Below are 14,106 nucleotides of genomic sequence, written 5' to 3'. Positions count from 1 at the left end.
ACATTTGCTTCTTTTAATAGTTGTAAGAAATGACATTGACATGCACATTTGCACAATCCAGCAATGCTTCAGGAGTTTAGGTAACATATAAAATATATTCAGACCTAATTTTACTTTCCATATTGCGTCTCCAAGGTAAGGTGAATAGGAGATTTACTTGTACTGACTTGTAAAGATTTTTTAAATTACACACTGCGCGACAACAACCAAAGCCAACCTTGCCCTTCTCTTGGCATTGTGAGTTGGGGACCTTTAGCCAACACTTGACTCATCTGACTGTCTAGACCAGGGGGTCTGCAAACTCTTCCTGTAACGACACAGAGAGTAAATATTTTGGGGTTTGTTGGCCATACAGTGTCTGTGGCAACCACTCAACTCTGCCATTGTAGCATGAAAGCAGCCATAGACAGTATATAAACAAATGAGCGTGGCTGGTGTCAGTAAAATTTTATTTACAGAAGGAGGTGGCCAGTTGGTGGGCTATAGTTTTCCAACCCTTGGTCTAGACTCCTCTGCCCTTGCCGTGCTGCTGCTTCTTTATTTCTTGGGCATTCAAGAGTTCAAAAAACAAACTGGATACAATGGGGGTGTTAGCCATGTCTTGATATTTACATTAGGATCTTGTTGCTTACGTAAGATACAAATGAAAGCAATGAGTTCATCACTGGTGCCCAAATTCTTCTCTGTTGAAGGTAGCAGTTCTTTTATGAGCACCACTAACTATATCGGACGGGCCTCTCCAATCCCACACTCTTAAGTGGATAATTGCCTCAGAAATGAGTAGCAGTTACCTCTCATGTAGCAGATTAAAGCAGAGGTCCTTACCATCTGATTGTTATCAGTTTCAGTGTTTGCTTGCCCTGTAACTATACTACTTTCGTCACCAGAATCACTTGGAAAAAATATAATAAAAAAATGTCTCAAGCAGTGATTCCAGAATGTAGTTTTCAACCCCCCCCAACCCATTCCCACAAGCTCCTGGAGATTCAAGTTTGTGGCAGAGAAAGAAAGGGAAGAGACAGATTTCATAGATTAGTGCAGTTTCAGTGCTATTGAAGAATAATGGTGATAATGTGTAAGTCTGGCTCCAGAAGAAGCAGGTGCAATGGTGGACATGGCTCAAGTGGATAGAAGCATTGAGCCAAATTCCTGAAGCCAAGAACTTCTTTATGCTCCTTGTTTCAAAGCACACAGCTCATCCAGGGGTGGTGACTATATACACTCGGCCACACCGAAGGCTGCCTCCTGCTTGCCAATTTAATAGTGATATTATGGACGTAAATATAACCAGTTATTAAAATGAACCTTTCCAACACCCTTCCAGACTGCTTTATTTAAATTCCAAGGCTGGTTATAGAGCAGTCCTTGAACTGGGCAACTGCAAACCTAATGCACATGTCTGGCACTAGCCAATATGAGTGCTTTAGTGAGGTTGCTAGATAAACACCACACAGTTTGAACTTTTAGAGCAAGATCTCAGAATTGAACCCAACATGACTGTGTGGGGAATTTAGAAGCTGCTTCTAATTGTTAGACTCATCAACCGTCTGGCTCTTATTATGGCCATCTTGAAGTAAAAAAAAATAAAATTCCACATATATGTGGTTTCCATGCAAATATAGACCAGTCTTGGGCTATTAAATGTAGTGTTTTAGTAATTGTGGTAAATGCAGGGAAGAACCTTCCCACCCAGGAATTCTTGAGTCTCTCCCCTTTCTCACCAGCCTCAGGGTACCACACAACATGCTGTCCTGTGCCAGGAGAGCAAATCAGTTACAGGAGCTGTGGCCCATCCAAGGAAACATTTTTTTTTTTTTTTTTTTTTTGGCTACAAAGGGAGGAAACTCCGCCTTCAGTGTCGGTCCTTATTGAGAGTTAATGAGTCCCAACCGCAATGTAAAAGAGGAATATCAATCCCAATATCAAATAAATGTGGTGTTTTGGGGTGCACGCAGCTGGAGTTTCACAGAGTTCCAGGCAAGATGCAAGATAGCCTCCGTGTTCCAGGAAAGAATCTGCTTCCCAGGGAGCTGGCAAATGCATAACGGAGAAGGAGCCCATCCATTCCTGAAGGACCAGCATGCATGGACACAAGCCACTTTGCACATTTGAGCTGCTGCTATCCAGACACAAGCTCATCCTTCCAGCATGCACGCAGCCTGCTGTTGGAGCCTCTTCCTTCGTGGTTCTCATTTGAAAACCAGCCTCGAAAACCTTCTGAGTCTTGGGTTCTGCTCCTTCTGTCCAAAGCACCTCACCTAAACCTTCTAAACACTAAACTAAAGGAAATGAATCAGTTCAGGAACGTTTGATCTAGGGACTTGAAGCTTGAATTGCCTGCCTGGTTATAGACACTAACCCAATTACCACATGCCTCAAACAGCAAATACGCATTAATGTACTCAAACATAATTGATCACATACTATTTTCAATGTAATATGTTTCAAGTTATTAGAAATATAAAAACAAATTAGACATGAAGGCTAGGTCTTCAGGAACTTACTGTCTGGTCAGAGAACTGATAGCTTTCATCTGTTGAGCCCTTACTGTGTAAGTCTTTTAATTCTGCCGTTCATTTAGTCCTCATAATCTCTCTCTCTCTCAGGGAGGTCACTATCTCTACTTTACAGACTTAAAAACCAGGGCAGGAGGCAGGGCAGGGACTAGGGTAAGACAAGAGCGGCACCTAGGGCACGAAATGTAAGGAAGCTCATGGGAATCTCGCCCTCAGGCTAGAGAGAGGGCCAACCCTGCACCTGCAGGCCCTGTGAACAAGGACCCCCTTAAACTGTGTACCCCAGGCGCCTCACAGCATCCTGACCCTGGCAAGAGGAGTTAGATAACTTGACAAGTGCCATTCAGCTGGCAGGTGGCAGAGCTGGGATTTGAACCCAGGACACCTCTGCAACCCACACCCTTACCACTAGTACCAAAATATCTAAACTGCACAGTAGAATGTCAAAGGGCCTTAAGAGTCTTGAATAAAGGGCATGGGAGCCCAAGAGGGAGAAGGGTCACTTTTGGCTAGGTGACAGTCTTCCAAGGGAATTGGGGATTGTAGTGGATCAAATGGGGCCCCCAACCCTGAAAACATATGTCCACCTCCTAACTCCTAGAACCTATGAATGTGAGCTTATTTAGGAAAAGGATCTTTGCAGATGTAATTAAATTAAGAATTTTGAGATGATATCATCCCAGATTACCTGGGTGGTCCCTGAATCTAAAGACGAGGATCCTTGTAAGAAACAGAAAAGACACAAACACCCAAAGGGGAAGGCCACATGAAGACAGAGACAGAGCGTACAGCCTGAAGCCACAAGCCAAGGAACGCTTAGAGCCTCCAGAAACCGGAAGAGGTAAGGAAGGATTCTCCCCTGGAGCCTTTGAAGGGAGCGCAGCCCTGCTGACACCTTGACTTCAGCTCTGGCCTCTAGAACTGTGAGAGAATATACTTCTGTTGTTTTAAGCCACCCACTGGTAATTTGTTGGGACAACCACAGGAAAGGAACACAGGTATTGAGCTGGCCTTTGAAGCACATGTAGAATTTGGACATTAGAGGAAACCTGTGAGCAAAAGAGAAGCTGAATAGCTCAAGGCAAGCTTGGGAAACATCTGGAATGCGGGTCACATGAAGAGGAAGACAGATTGATAGGACTAGAAAGGCAGCTAAGAAGGCCTTGAGTGGCCAGCTCTGATAGAGACTCGAGAATTTGGACTTGATTTGGGAAGTAAATTGATGGCACTAACTTAATTTCTGGGGGTGTGGGGTGGACCTAAGGACATCATCGGTGTCTTTTCAAAAGCTCACCTATCAGAATTTAAAGACATTTCCCCTGTATCTTTCTTAGTCATTCACGAGTGACATCAGATGGCATAATAAACATTCAAGAAATAATGATCCGGGGCTTCCCTGGTGGCGCAGTGGTCGAGAGTCTGCCTGCCGATGCAGGGGATGCGGGTTCGTGCTCCGGTCCGGGAGGATCCCGCATGCCGCGGAGCGGCTGGGCCCGTGAGCCATGGCCACTGAGCCTGCGGGTCCCGAGCCTGTGCTCCGCAACGGGAGAGGCCACAACAGTGAGAGGCCCGCGTACCGCAAAAAAAAAAAAAAAGAAATAATGATCGGGCTTCCCTGGTGGCGCAGTGGTTGAGAGCCCACCTGCCGATGCAGGGGATGCGGGTTCGTGCTCCGGTCCGGGAAGATCCCACGTGCCGCGGAGTGGCTGGGCCCGTGAGCCATGGCCGTTGAGCCTGCGCGTCCAGAGCCTGTGCTCCGCAACGGGAGAGGCCACGACAGCGCGAGGCCCACATACCGCAAAAAAAATAAAATAAAATAAAAGAAATAATGATCGAATTCAAGTTTTGCATTTGTGGCACATCAGGTCCTATGAGAGATGACCAAGTGCAACAGGGTCGTAGGCTAGACAGTGACCACTGAGATGGCCTGTGGGCATAAAAGCTGTGCCCAGAAGAGGATGAGCTGGGTCAACCAGAGCCGCGCCCTCCAGAGCCTGAATTGGGCGATGTGGAGAGAGCCAAGGAGTTAGGAGTGGGAGCTGAAGCTGGAAGGCTCCCTAGAAAGGTGTGAAGGTAGAATGACAGCTAAGGGCCATGAGCCAGCCCCGGTTATTAGTAAATTAAAGTTATAGGGGAGAGGGAATCGTGGAGTAAAAGAGCTAAGAGCCAAATCTGCTAGCAGAGGAAGGCAAGTAAGCAGATCCTGCAAGAGAAGCAGAGACTCAGGAGGGGCTGACCAAGAGAGAGCCAAGGTCCAGGCCTGTGTCGGGAAGGCCCAGGTGTGTTGAGGCTCACCTCCACTTGTGAGCACACTTAAACACCAGCCAAGCCCTTCCCAGCTGGCTGCAGAGCATATCTGTGCCTGGCCACCACCAGAACCTGACTTCCCAGGGCTCACTGAGTTTCCAAAAGATATGCGTTAGATGGGGCTGCTGGCACAGAAAGGGAAAGGATGAGCCCACTGGAGAAACGCTTCATGAAAACCAAGAGGACATTCTTTTGAGTATTCAAATTATAATGCAGACCCGTTCAATGGGAGTCTTCAGACAGGAGGCAGAAGAAGGTGGGCCCAAGAAAATGACCTGAAGTCCCTGGTAGATCCCAGGCTTGATGACATCATAACTTTGTTTTTTGTTTTTGTTTTTATTTATCTATTTTTGGCTGCATTGGGTCTTCGTTGCTGCGCGTGGGCTTTTCTCTAGTTGCGGAGAGTGGGGACTGTTCGTTGCGGTGCGCGGGCTTCTCACTGCGGTGGCTTCTCTTGTTGCAGAACGGGCTCTAGGCACACGGGCTTCAGTAGTTGTGGCACATGGGTTCAGTAGTTGTGGCTTGCAGGCTCTAGAGCGCAGGCTCAGGAGTTGTGGCGCAGGGGCTTAGCTGTTCCGTGGCATGTGGGATCTTCCCAGACCAGGGATCGAACCTGTGTCCCCTGCACTGGCAGGCGGATTCTTAACCACTGCACCACAGGGAAGCTCCCCTTGTTGTTTTTTTAAAGGTGTAGTAATCCTGAAATGTGGTGATTTAAGGATGTCCGAGGCATCTGCTGAGTGAGAGAGGGGCTGAAGAAAGGGATGCCGTGGGGAGCTGGAGACACACGTGAAGCCGTCTCAACGTGGAGAGAGAGATCAGTCACCCCCAGTCACAGACAGGGGAAAAAACCAGGGAGCTCAACCACGAAAGAGCCCTTTAAATACCTCATTCCTCGACTCTGTCTCCAGGGCCTGCAGATCTGAGCAGGTGGGCCTTAGGGCAAAACCCCGCAATGCATCACCCGCCCTCCGCCCAGCACCCCCCAGCCCACTGCAGCCCCGTATCTGGCCTCACCCCTAGGCCAAGTTCGCTCGGCCTCCAGGAACCGTTTGGGTGTCCTCACAGACCTTGCAGCCACGGCCATCCTCTCCCAGTGGCGTGGCCGCCTCCGCTGTCAGCCCCGGAGATGGTGTCCGGCCAGGAGCGGGGCTGACCCTTGTCAACGGCTGATGGGAAGCAGGCTGCTGCAGAGCGGACAGAAATCTGTCACGGGCGCAGGCGCTCTCCGCTGCCTCCCTCGGGTCTTCTCTAAAGCAAGCCACCTGCTTCCTGCCAGGCCGAGCCTTCCAAGGTCGCCGCAAAGGAGAACCGGGTCCAAACCAGCGCAGAGGAACCTTAGCCTTGGCACTGTCTCCGCTTCTATTTGTTGGGCACTCAGAAGTCTGTGGAATGCAGACTCATTTTCCACTGAAACAAGGGAAAGTAAAGACAGCACCAAATAAAAATAGATTCCTGGCGTTTCCTGTTTACTCAGCACTGCTGCTCTCCACCCGGGCCAGGGGCCCCGCTGGACATCTGGGCACGGAGCCCCCTCCAAAGAACACTGAAAGTGAGGAGTTTTTTCCTCCCCTGTTGCCATTTCCCTTCCTTTAGTTGCACGTATGTTTATTTGGGGGGTTGCCCGGTCCATTCCCAAATCTCCCTTTTCTCTCCCTGTTTAGAGGGATGCCAATTGCTGGGTGCTTGTCTGCCTCTGATGCCCCATTTTCCTGTTTATAAAGCAGAGCTCTTTTTCCCTGGCCTGCTGGGCCCAGAGGGAAGATGTGGAAGAAAAAGCAGATGACACATGTAAAGGGACAGCAGAAAGAGGGAACTTGAGATCTGGCACCACCAAGGCCCTACATCCGCCTTCAGAAGAATGCTCCCGAGACAGTGGAGTCAACAGCAAAGGCGCAGGTGACCAGACGGGAAAAGCTAATCCAGATGGCTGCAGCAGAGGCACCCAGACGTCAGGCTGAACACATGTGCGACTTGAGTCTTTTCTGGAAACCACGGGGACATCAAATACGTGTGGGGAGAAGGTCTGACTGGTGAAGCAGCCACCCCCGGGTGGGCCTGGGGTGACGGGTCTCTGCTGTAAATTGGTATTCGGCCCCTTGATGCAGCCCACTTGCTGAAAATGTTTTCTCCGTCCAAAAGCAGTGAGAACAGCCCCACTGTCCTGACTGATTTTTGCACCACAACAATAAAGTTAATAATGGAAAAAACATTTATCCCACGGCCAGGGACACTCCGCAAGCAGCGCATTGAATCTCCAACCTATCAACAGAAATTTCTGAGAGCAAACCGAAGCTTGTTAACTGATTCTTATGAATGATTGAAACAGCAAAGCAGATTTATTTAATTTCCGTAATTTAAAAATTGACAATTACACAAATATCTTCCTAAAACCATCAGGATGAAAACCATCCTGGGGCTTCCCTGGTGGCGCAGTGGTTGAGAGGCCGCCTGCCGATGCAGAGAACGCGGGTTCGTGCCCCGGTCCGGGAAGATCCCACATGCCGCGGAGCGGCTGGGCCCGTGAGCCATGGCCGCTGAGCCTGCGCGTCCGGAGCCTGTGCTCCGCAACGGGAGAGGCCACAACAGTGAGAGGCCCACGTACCGCAAAAAAAAAAAAAAAAAAAAAAAGAAAACCATCCTGTTCTTGAGAAGTGAACTGAAGTTACAAAAAGTCAAACCAACATGCTACTGCAGGGGACTGTCATGGGCTGAATCGTGTCCCCCCCACCAAAAGATACATTCACGTCCTAAGCCCTGCTACCTCAAAATGGGACTTTATTTGGAAATAGGGTCTTGACAGAGGTAGTCAAGTTAAAAATGAGGTTATTAGCATGGGCCCTGATCCAGTATGACTGGTGTCCTTATAAAAACAGGAAATTTAGACACAAAGAGATGCACAGAGGGAAGACAGTGTGAAGACACAGAGAGAAGACAGCCATCTCCAAGTCTAGGAATGAACGCCTGAGGCTACTGGGAGCTGGGCGAGAGGCATGCAACAGAGGCTCCCTCACGGCCCTCAGAGGCAGCCAACTCTGCCCACACCTTGACCTCGGACTCCTAGACTCCAGAACTATGAGACAATACATTCCTGACTTAATGCCCCCAGTGGTCCTTTGTTACAGCAGCCCTAGCAAACCGACACAGGGACTTTTGTCTCCCTCAGCCCCCAGCATGTGCCCCATGTGCTGTGACTGGGGAATCGACCATGGTGAGAACCTTGTGGGGAAGCAGACCCTTCCCACACCCTGGAAGCTGAAAAGCAAGACCCCTTGTCCCCAAGCCCTGGCAGTTGACACTTCCTCCCAGAATGTTGAGTCTGGAGCACGGGCCTGTTTAAAATGTATTCTTTTGCCACCAGCAGGGGCAGCATCCAACATCTAGTTGTAAAGGCGCCAGCGACGCCATCCAGCATTTGCCAGAAGCCTGACCTTGGCCGTAGGTCCAGCCATTTGGTTTCACTGCCTCTTTTCCCAACCTCATCCTGCAGTCTCTCCACTGATCCTGGGAGCCCCCAACAAAACAGATCAGTGCAAATCAACGGAGAGCCAAGTGTGGTCACAACTCCTTGACTGGCATTTCAGCCCCTGCCTGACCACTGCCCCCCAGACATCTTGCTGTCAGTGTGTTTAAAGGCAAAGCCTTTGCCTCTCTCGTCTCCTCTTTTCTCCACCACCTACTCCTTTGAGTGGCACCCCTGTGCTCCCTACTCCCAGCTGGGCCTCAGGGCCACCTCCGACTCCAAGCTTGGCCGACAGCCAGTCACTCGACAGTCAGCATCCCACCTTTCCCGTCTCCCCAGACCCCCAGCTGCAGCCCTTGCTTTAGATCCTCCCTACTTCCCACCTGAAATACCACCCCAGCTTCCCCACTGGTCAGCCCTGTTGTCTCCACTCTCTCTGCTGCCCTGCATGCTCTGTGCTTGCTCTGGGGTGGGGGCCGGCGAAGGCAGGAGAGGAAGCATAGATGGAAAAAGGCCTGATCTGTCCCTACCTTTCCCACCTTCATGCTTTGCCCAGATGCAGCGCCTGCCCTCATTGCCCTCCCGGACCTGCTCCCAGATGGAATCTATCCATCCTTCATTCTTGAAGACTTTTATGACTTTATCAGCCAGATGTGCTCCTTCCCTCCTTAGAATCCCTTCTATATTTGATTTGGTTTGATTTTGATTTGTGTGTGTGTGCAACTCTCGGGTTATTCCACTTTGGGTCACAGTCATCTGTGTGTCGTCCCATTTCTCCTATTCAACTACAACTCTTTATTCACTGGACTCATCTCTACCTCCACTGCCTCCACCATCATCTCCCACTGGATCATCACCATAGACTTCTAACTGGCCATTCAGTAGAAAAGCCCAAGTCAGATGACCTGATGTGGTCTGATGTCCACAACCTCTCTGCCCCGAGGGCCCCCTCCTGCGTCCTCCCTACTCCTTGATCCCCCCCGCCACTGCACACTCCTGCCTCAGGGCCTTTGCACATGCTGCTGTCTCTCTGCCAGGCTAATTCCTGAAACCGAAGTCTTTGCTCAAGTGTTACCTCCTTAAGGAGGCCTACTCTGACCACCTTATTTCATATTGCAAACCACCCCACCTCCACCCAGCACTGTTAGTTCCCCATACCTCTTTCTCTTCATATCATGGCTCACCTCCTAAAACACTCTACAACGTATGTATTTCTCACGCTTATTGTTCATTGTCTGCCTCTCCACCCTTACCTGCTACATTGTGAGCTCCTTAAGAACAGGGATCTCTGTTATGCTCACTGATATATCCCATGTGTCTGGTATGTGGTAGATTCTGAATAAACATTTGTTTCATAATCGAATCTCTGTATTTTGCATACACAGAGCAATGACAGTCACTAGGTTCCCAAATCAAGCTTTTTTTTTTTTTTTTTTTAAGCATAACTGCCTGGTTGCTTGGCTGCTCTTCCCTGTGCTGCCATGGAAACCAACAGCACAGGGACAGGTTGCTTCTCATCAAGTCAGGCAACGTGTATCACCCCCCACAGAACCCACAGATGTGGGCCCATGACCTCCACAACCTGGGGCAAGTATGCACTGGCCAGTCAGCTGGAAGTACCCAGGATGCCCATGGGACCAGCACCCCTTCCAGCTCAGCAGGCAGCCTCAGGATTTCCCTGGGAGCCCTGTGCTGTGAGCAGTGGAGACTCACAGGAGGATTCACCCCTGACTGAAGTGTGTCCATGCAGACCACAAATTCCAAATGTCTCCACTGCCTCACCCAGGCATCATTTTTCTCTATCCCCAATACGAGTAGGCATTTGTGGAGCAGCTACTATGGGAAGAGGCATTGTACATATATTACTTCCAGCCTCACAGCATTGCAAAGTACCAGTTATTACTCCCCCTGTCACAGACGAGGGGACCGAGTCTCAGGGATTCTAATCAGCCTCGCCTCAGGTCACAGAGCAAGTCAATGGTAGGTGGTATTGAATCCAGGCACCAAAGCCTGCAGCCTTTTCACACGCCCAGCTGTTCCCCCCCTTCTCTGTTCTCCGCTCTCGGCTGCTGCCTTGTCTCAGACCCTGTGCCTGCAGAAGGGGGCAGAGGGCGAGTAGTGGGGACAGGAAAGGTCACAGAAACCCCGGAGTGTGCACATCGCTTGCACACTCAGCCCAGCGTGGCCTAGGGAACACTGTATCACCGGAGTGCTTTTCTGCAGGAGGCTGAGCTCTCTCTGGAGGTCTTTAAAAAATAACAAGTAAAAGATAATTCCTTCTCTCTGGAATGACGTAGGTGTGGTCATGCCTTTTAAAAGCAGAGATCAGTTGACGCCTAATCGTCCCGTTTAGCTTTATGACTATGATGAACCATTACTGGACAGGGGGACTCACTGTTTTGAACATTACTAAATCTGTTTTTAATAACGTCGCCAACTCAAGACCAAACCCCGACCCATCGCTGCAGTAAAGGTCCATCATTGCTGGAGAGAGAGCGCTGGGTCATGGAGGGTGGAGACGGGAGAGCTGGGACAGCCTGTTTATTCTCAAGGATGGGACTTGGTGAGTCATAGACCAGCTCAAGGATGGGTGGAGGGCTTGAAGATTTATCTCAGATGAGATCTGAGAAATAAAGAAGAAAACAACAGCAAGGAGACCAGAGCCACAAGGATAACAGCCCAGCTTGAAAATTGCTTAGGAAAGGGACGTGGAGACCATGTTGTCATCGGCATCCACATGACATGTATAATGTGCAAACCACAAGCACACAAAGAGAACACCCAGTGTGTCGAAGATAATCTGACAAATTTGTCTCTGGCTATATCCAGAAGTGACCAAGCACCTATTACGTGACTCCAAGATTAAACATTAAATTGAAGGTCCGCCAGGGCCCAAAACACTTGTAGGCGCTGAAGAAACAAGAAGGACATACAGAGGAGAACAGGACCCAGTAGCCACCTTCCAAGAGGTGCAAACCAGTCATGGGGACATGCAGTGTGACAAGAGGAAAGAGAATGGACAGGATCTCAGAGGGCAGTAACGCCAATGGCCAAGGGAGAGATCCGGGGGCATCTGGCCAGCTGGCCCTCGGACGCTGCAAGTGTTGACAGCACTCCATCACCTCCAACCCCACCAGAATCCAGGACTTTTTGTATTGAAAAGGAGGACGGAGATCACGTTGGGCAAAAGAAGGATAAGTGTGAGCAGGTCCTGGCTTCTGGCTATGATGCTCAGATAGGTGAGCGCCAAGCCCCGGGAATGCTGCTGGGTCGGGAGACTAGGTTACCTGGGTCCCATGGTAGCGTGGCTTGTGCACAGAGTTGCCAAAGTTGTCACTGACAAAGGCAGGTGGCCTCTCTCCCTTGCCTGCATGGATCCTGTGTTTCTCCAGCTCCCAGGGTTACACGGACTCAGCGGCCACCACATGATGCTCCCACGTGGGGCTGCAGCAACAGAGCAGTGGTGAGGCTCCTCCAACTGGCCCTCAGGGAGTGCATGTCCGGGACAGGGCCTGTGCACCTGCGACCCTGGCTAAGAGCCTGGTGTATATATACACCTGATGTCCCCTTGGGAGGGAGGAGTTGAAGGCCCTGCCTGAGTGGATGGGGACTGGAGCTTTAGAGCCACCAGGGACATGAGGGGAAGCAAACTCAGGCAGGGGGCCTCTGCAATAACAGGCTCTGGTGCTTGAGACACCAGCCCGCCCCCCTCCCCGGGCTGCTCAGGGCAAGAAGTGTACACACCTATGACCAAGAGCTGCAGTGTGTGCCCTCCCCCTGCCCCCGTGGCCTGTCCCCACGACTCCCCTGCTTGTTCACACTGCTCCAGCCATACAGGCCACTTGCTGTCTCTTGAAAACTCCTGACACTTGCACCTCAAGGCCCCTGCACTGACTGCTCCTCTGCCTAGGACATTCCTCCCCTTGGAATCACTGGACTCAGCCCTCGCCTCCCATAGGCCTTTACCTGATGTCACCTGCTCAGTGACGCCTTCCTGACTTGCCAACTGAAACTGCAGCCACCTCCTGACTTGCTCTCTCCTTCTCTTCTTGCATTTCCTCACAGAACCTCTTGCTAGCAAATATTCAACAGAATCTATTTTACTTATTTTGGTTATTGTCCACTTCCCCAACCAGAATGTAAGCTCCCCTGAGGGCAGGGATTACTGTTTTGTTCCTGCCAGCTCACCAGTGCTTAGGACTTACAAGTCATGGTTGAAGGAATGAATGAACAAATGAACAAAAGAGAGAAAGGGAGAAATGTCACATGGCCCCTGCCCCCAGGCCCTGGCTGTCTGGTTGGGTAGTTTCTTCTGCTTAGAACATCTTAGGAGCAGCACAAACTCATTTCTCTTGTAAGATGTTTAAAAATGTGTCAACATTTGCGGCCCTGCCCTCCAGATTCCAGACAGAAGATCCCGTTGATCTCAGTCCTTTATTCCAAAAGAGTCGTGGCCCATGATGGAGACCCTGAGGGACTCAGGAGGAAAGTCATCTGCTGCCTTGTGTTCCTCACCCAAACCAGCTGGCCTGGGGGCAGGGGGCAGAATGCTGACAGCAAGCAGAGCCGACTGTGCTGGCAGTGCTGGGCACTGGAGCAGCCACCAAGGAACACTGGCAACACCCAGGCGTGGGGAGCGCAGAGCAACACCGAGGCCATGAAGGGGAGGGCTAGCAGTGAGGCAACAACATGGAGCACAGGTGGCAGCAAGGTGATTTTAAAATGCTCCCAGACCACATGGCATCAGCCTTGCTGCAAGAGTGGGCAGCTCAGTTCTAGGAAGGGTCTTAATGTCTGAAAGTCTACCCTTTGAGTCCTGTCTGTATTAGTTAGCTAATGTTGCATAACAAATCACTCTAAAGCTTAGACACTTAAACACCAAGAGCCATCCATTCTCTCTCATCATTTCTGTGCGTAGGGAATTTAGGAGCCGTTTGGCTGGACAATTCTGGCTCAGACTCTCTCATGAAGTTACAGTTGGGTTCCAGGCAAGGCTGCAACTATCTGAAGGCTTGGCTGGGATTGGAGGGTCCACTTCCAAAGTAGTTCACACACATGACTGGCAAATTGGTGCTGGGCTGTTGGCCTGGGGTCTCTGCTCCTGCCCATGTAGGCCTCTCCACAGGACTGCATGAGTCTCTTCCTGGCATGGAATCTGGCTTCCTCCAGAGCAGGTGATCCTAGGACCAAAGCAGAAGCTGCAATGCCTCTTTGACATAGCCTTGGAAGTCATCCATCGTCACTTCTACCATTGTCTATTCACCACACAGGCCAGCCCTGATTCAGTGTGGAGAGGGGCTACATAAGGTATGAATACCTGGGGGTAAAGGTCATTGGAAGCTCTCTTGGAAGCCAATTAGCACATTATTTTTGTGACATCAAGTCATCTCCCCGAGTTGGGGTACTTGGGTCTCTGGTTCCAAGCCTGAGCTAGAACTGGAGCTTGTGTAGCTGTGTTGCCCAGATCTCATTATTTAAACTTCCTCTGCCCCTGTTTTTCACCTGGAATGTGGGTCTAATGATATTGACCTGGGGATTCAAGATTAAGTTAGGTAACTGTCTTTGTTGGCTTGGGCTGCCCTCACAAAATATCATTGACTGGGCTGCTTAAACAACAGATACTTATTTCTCATAGTTCTAGAGGCTTGGAAGTTCAAGATCAGGATGTCAGTGAGGTACATTTCATTCTGAGGCCTCTTCTCTTGGTGTGTAGGTGGCACCATCTTGCTGTGTGCTCACATGGCCTCCTCTTTGTGTGAGCGTGGAAAGAGTGCCAGCAAGCACTCTGGTGTCTCTCCTTAGAAGGGCACTAATCCCATC

At 50.2% G+C, this 14,106-nt stretch overlaps 1 long non-coding RNA gene across 1 annotated transcript in view; it reads right to left on the bottom strand.

Annotated features, from left to right (window-relative positions):
* LOC307065463 overlaps positions 1-5,920 on the bottom strand; it is a 56,787-nt gene extending 50,867 nt beyond the window's left edge. Inside the window, exon 1 of the long non-coding RNA XR_013811338.1 lies at positions 5,894-5,920. This is a non-coding gene — a long non-coding RNA (uncharacterized lncRNA). The remainder of the gene's footprint in view (positions 1-5,893) is intronic.
* Positions 5,921-14,106: the final 8,186 nt, after the last annotated feature.

Source organism: Hyperoodon ampullatus, assembly GCF_949752795.1.
Source record: "Hyperoodon ampullatus genome assembly, chromosome: 17".
NCBI classification, from domain to species: domain Eukaryota; kingdom Metazoa; phylum Chordata; class Mammalia; order Artiodactyla; family Ziphiidae; genus Hyperoodon; species Hyperoodon ampullatus.
Note: the sequence above shows the minus strand (reverse complement) of the source record. Positions and strands in the feature narration are given on the sequence as shown.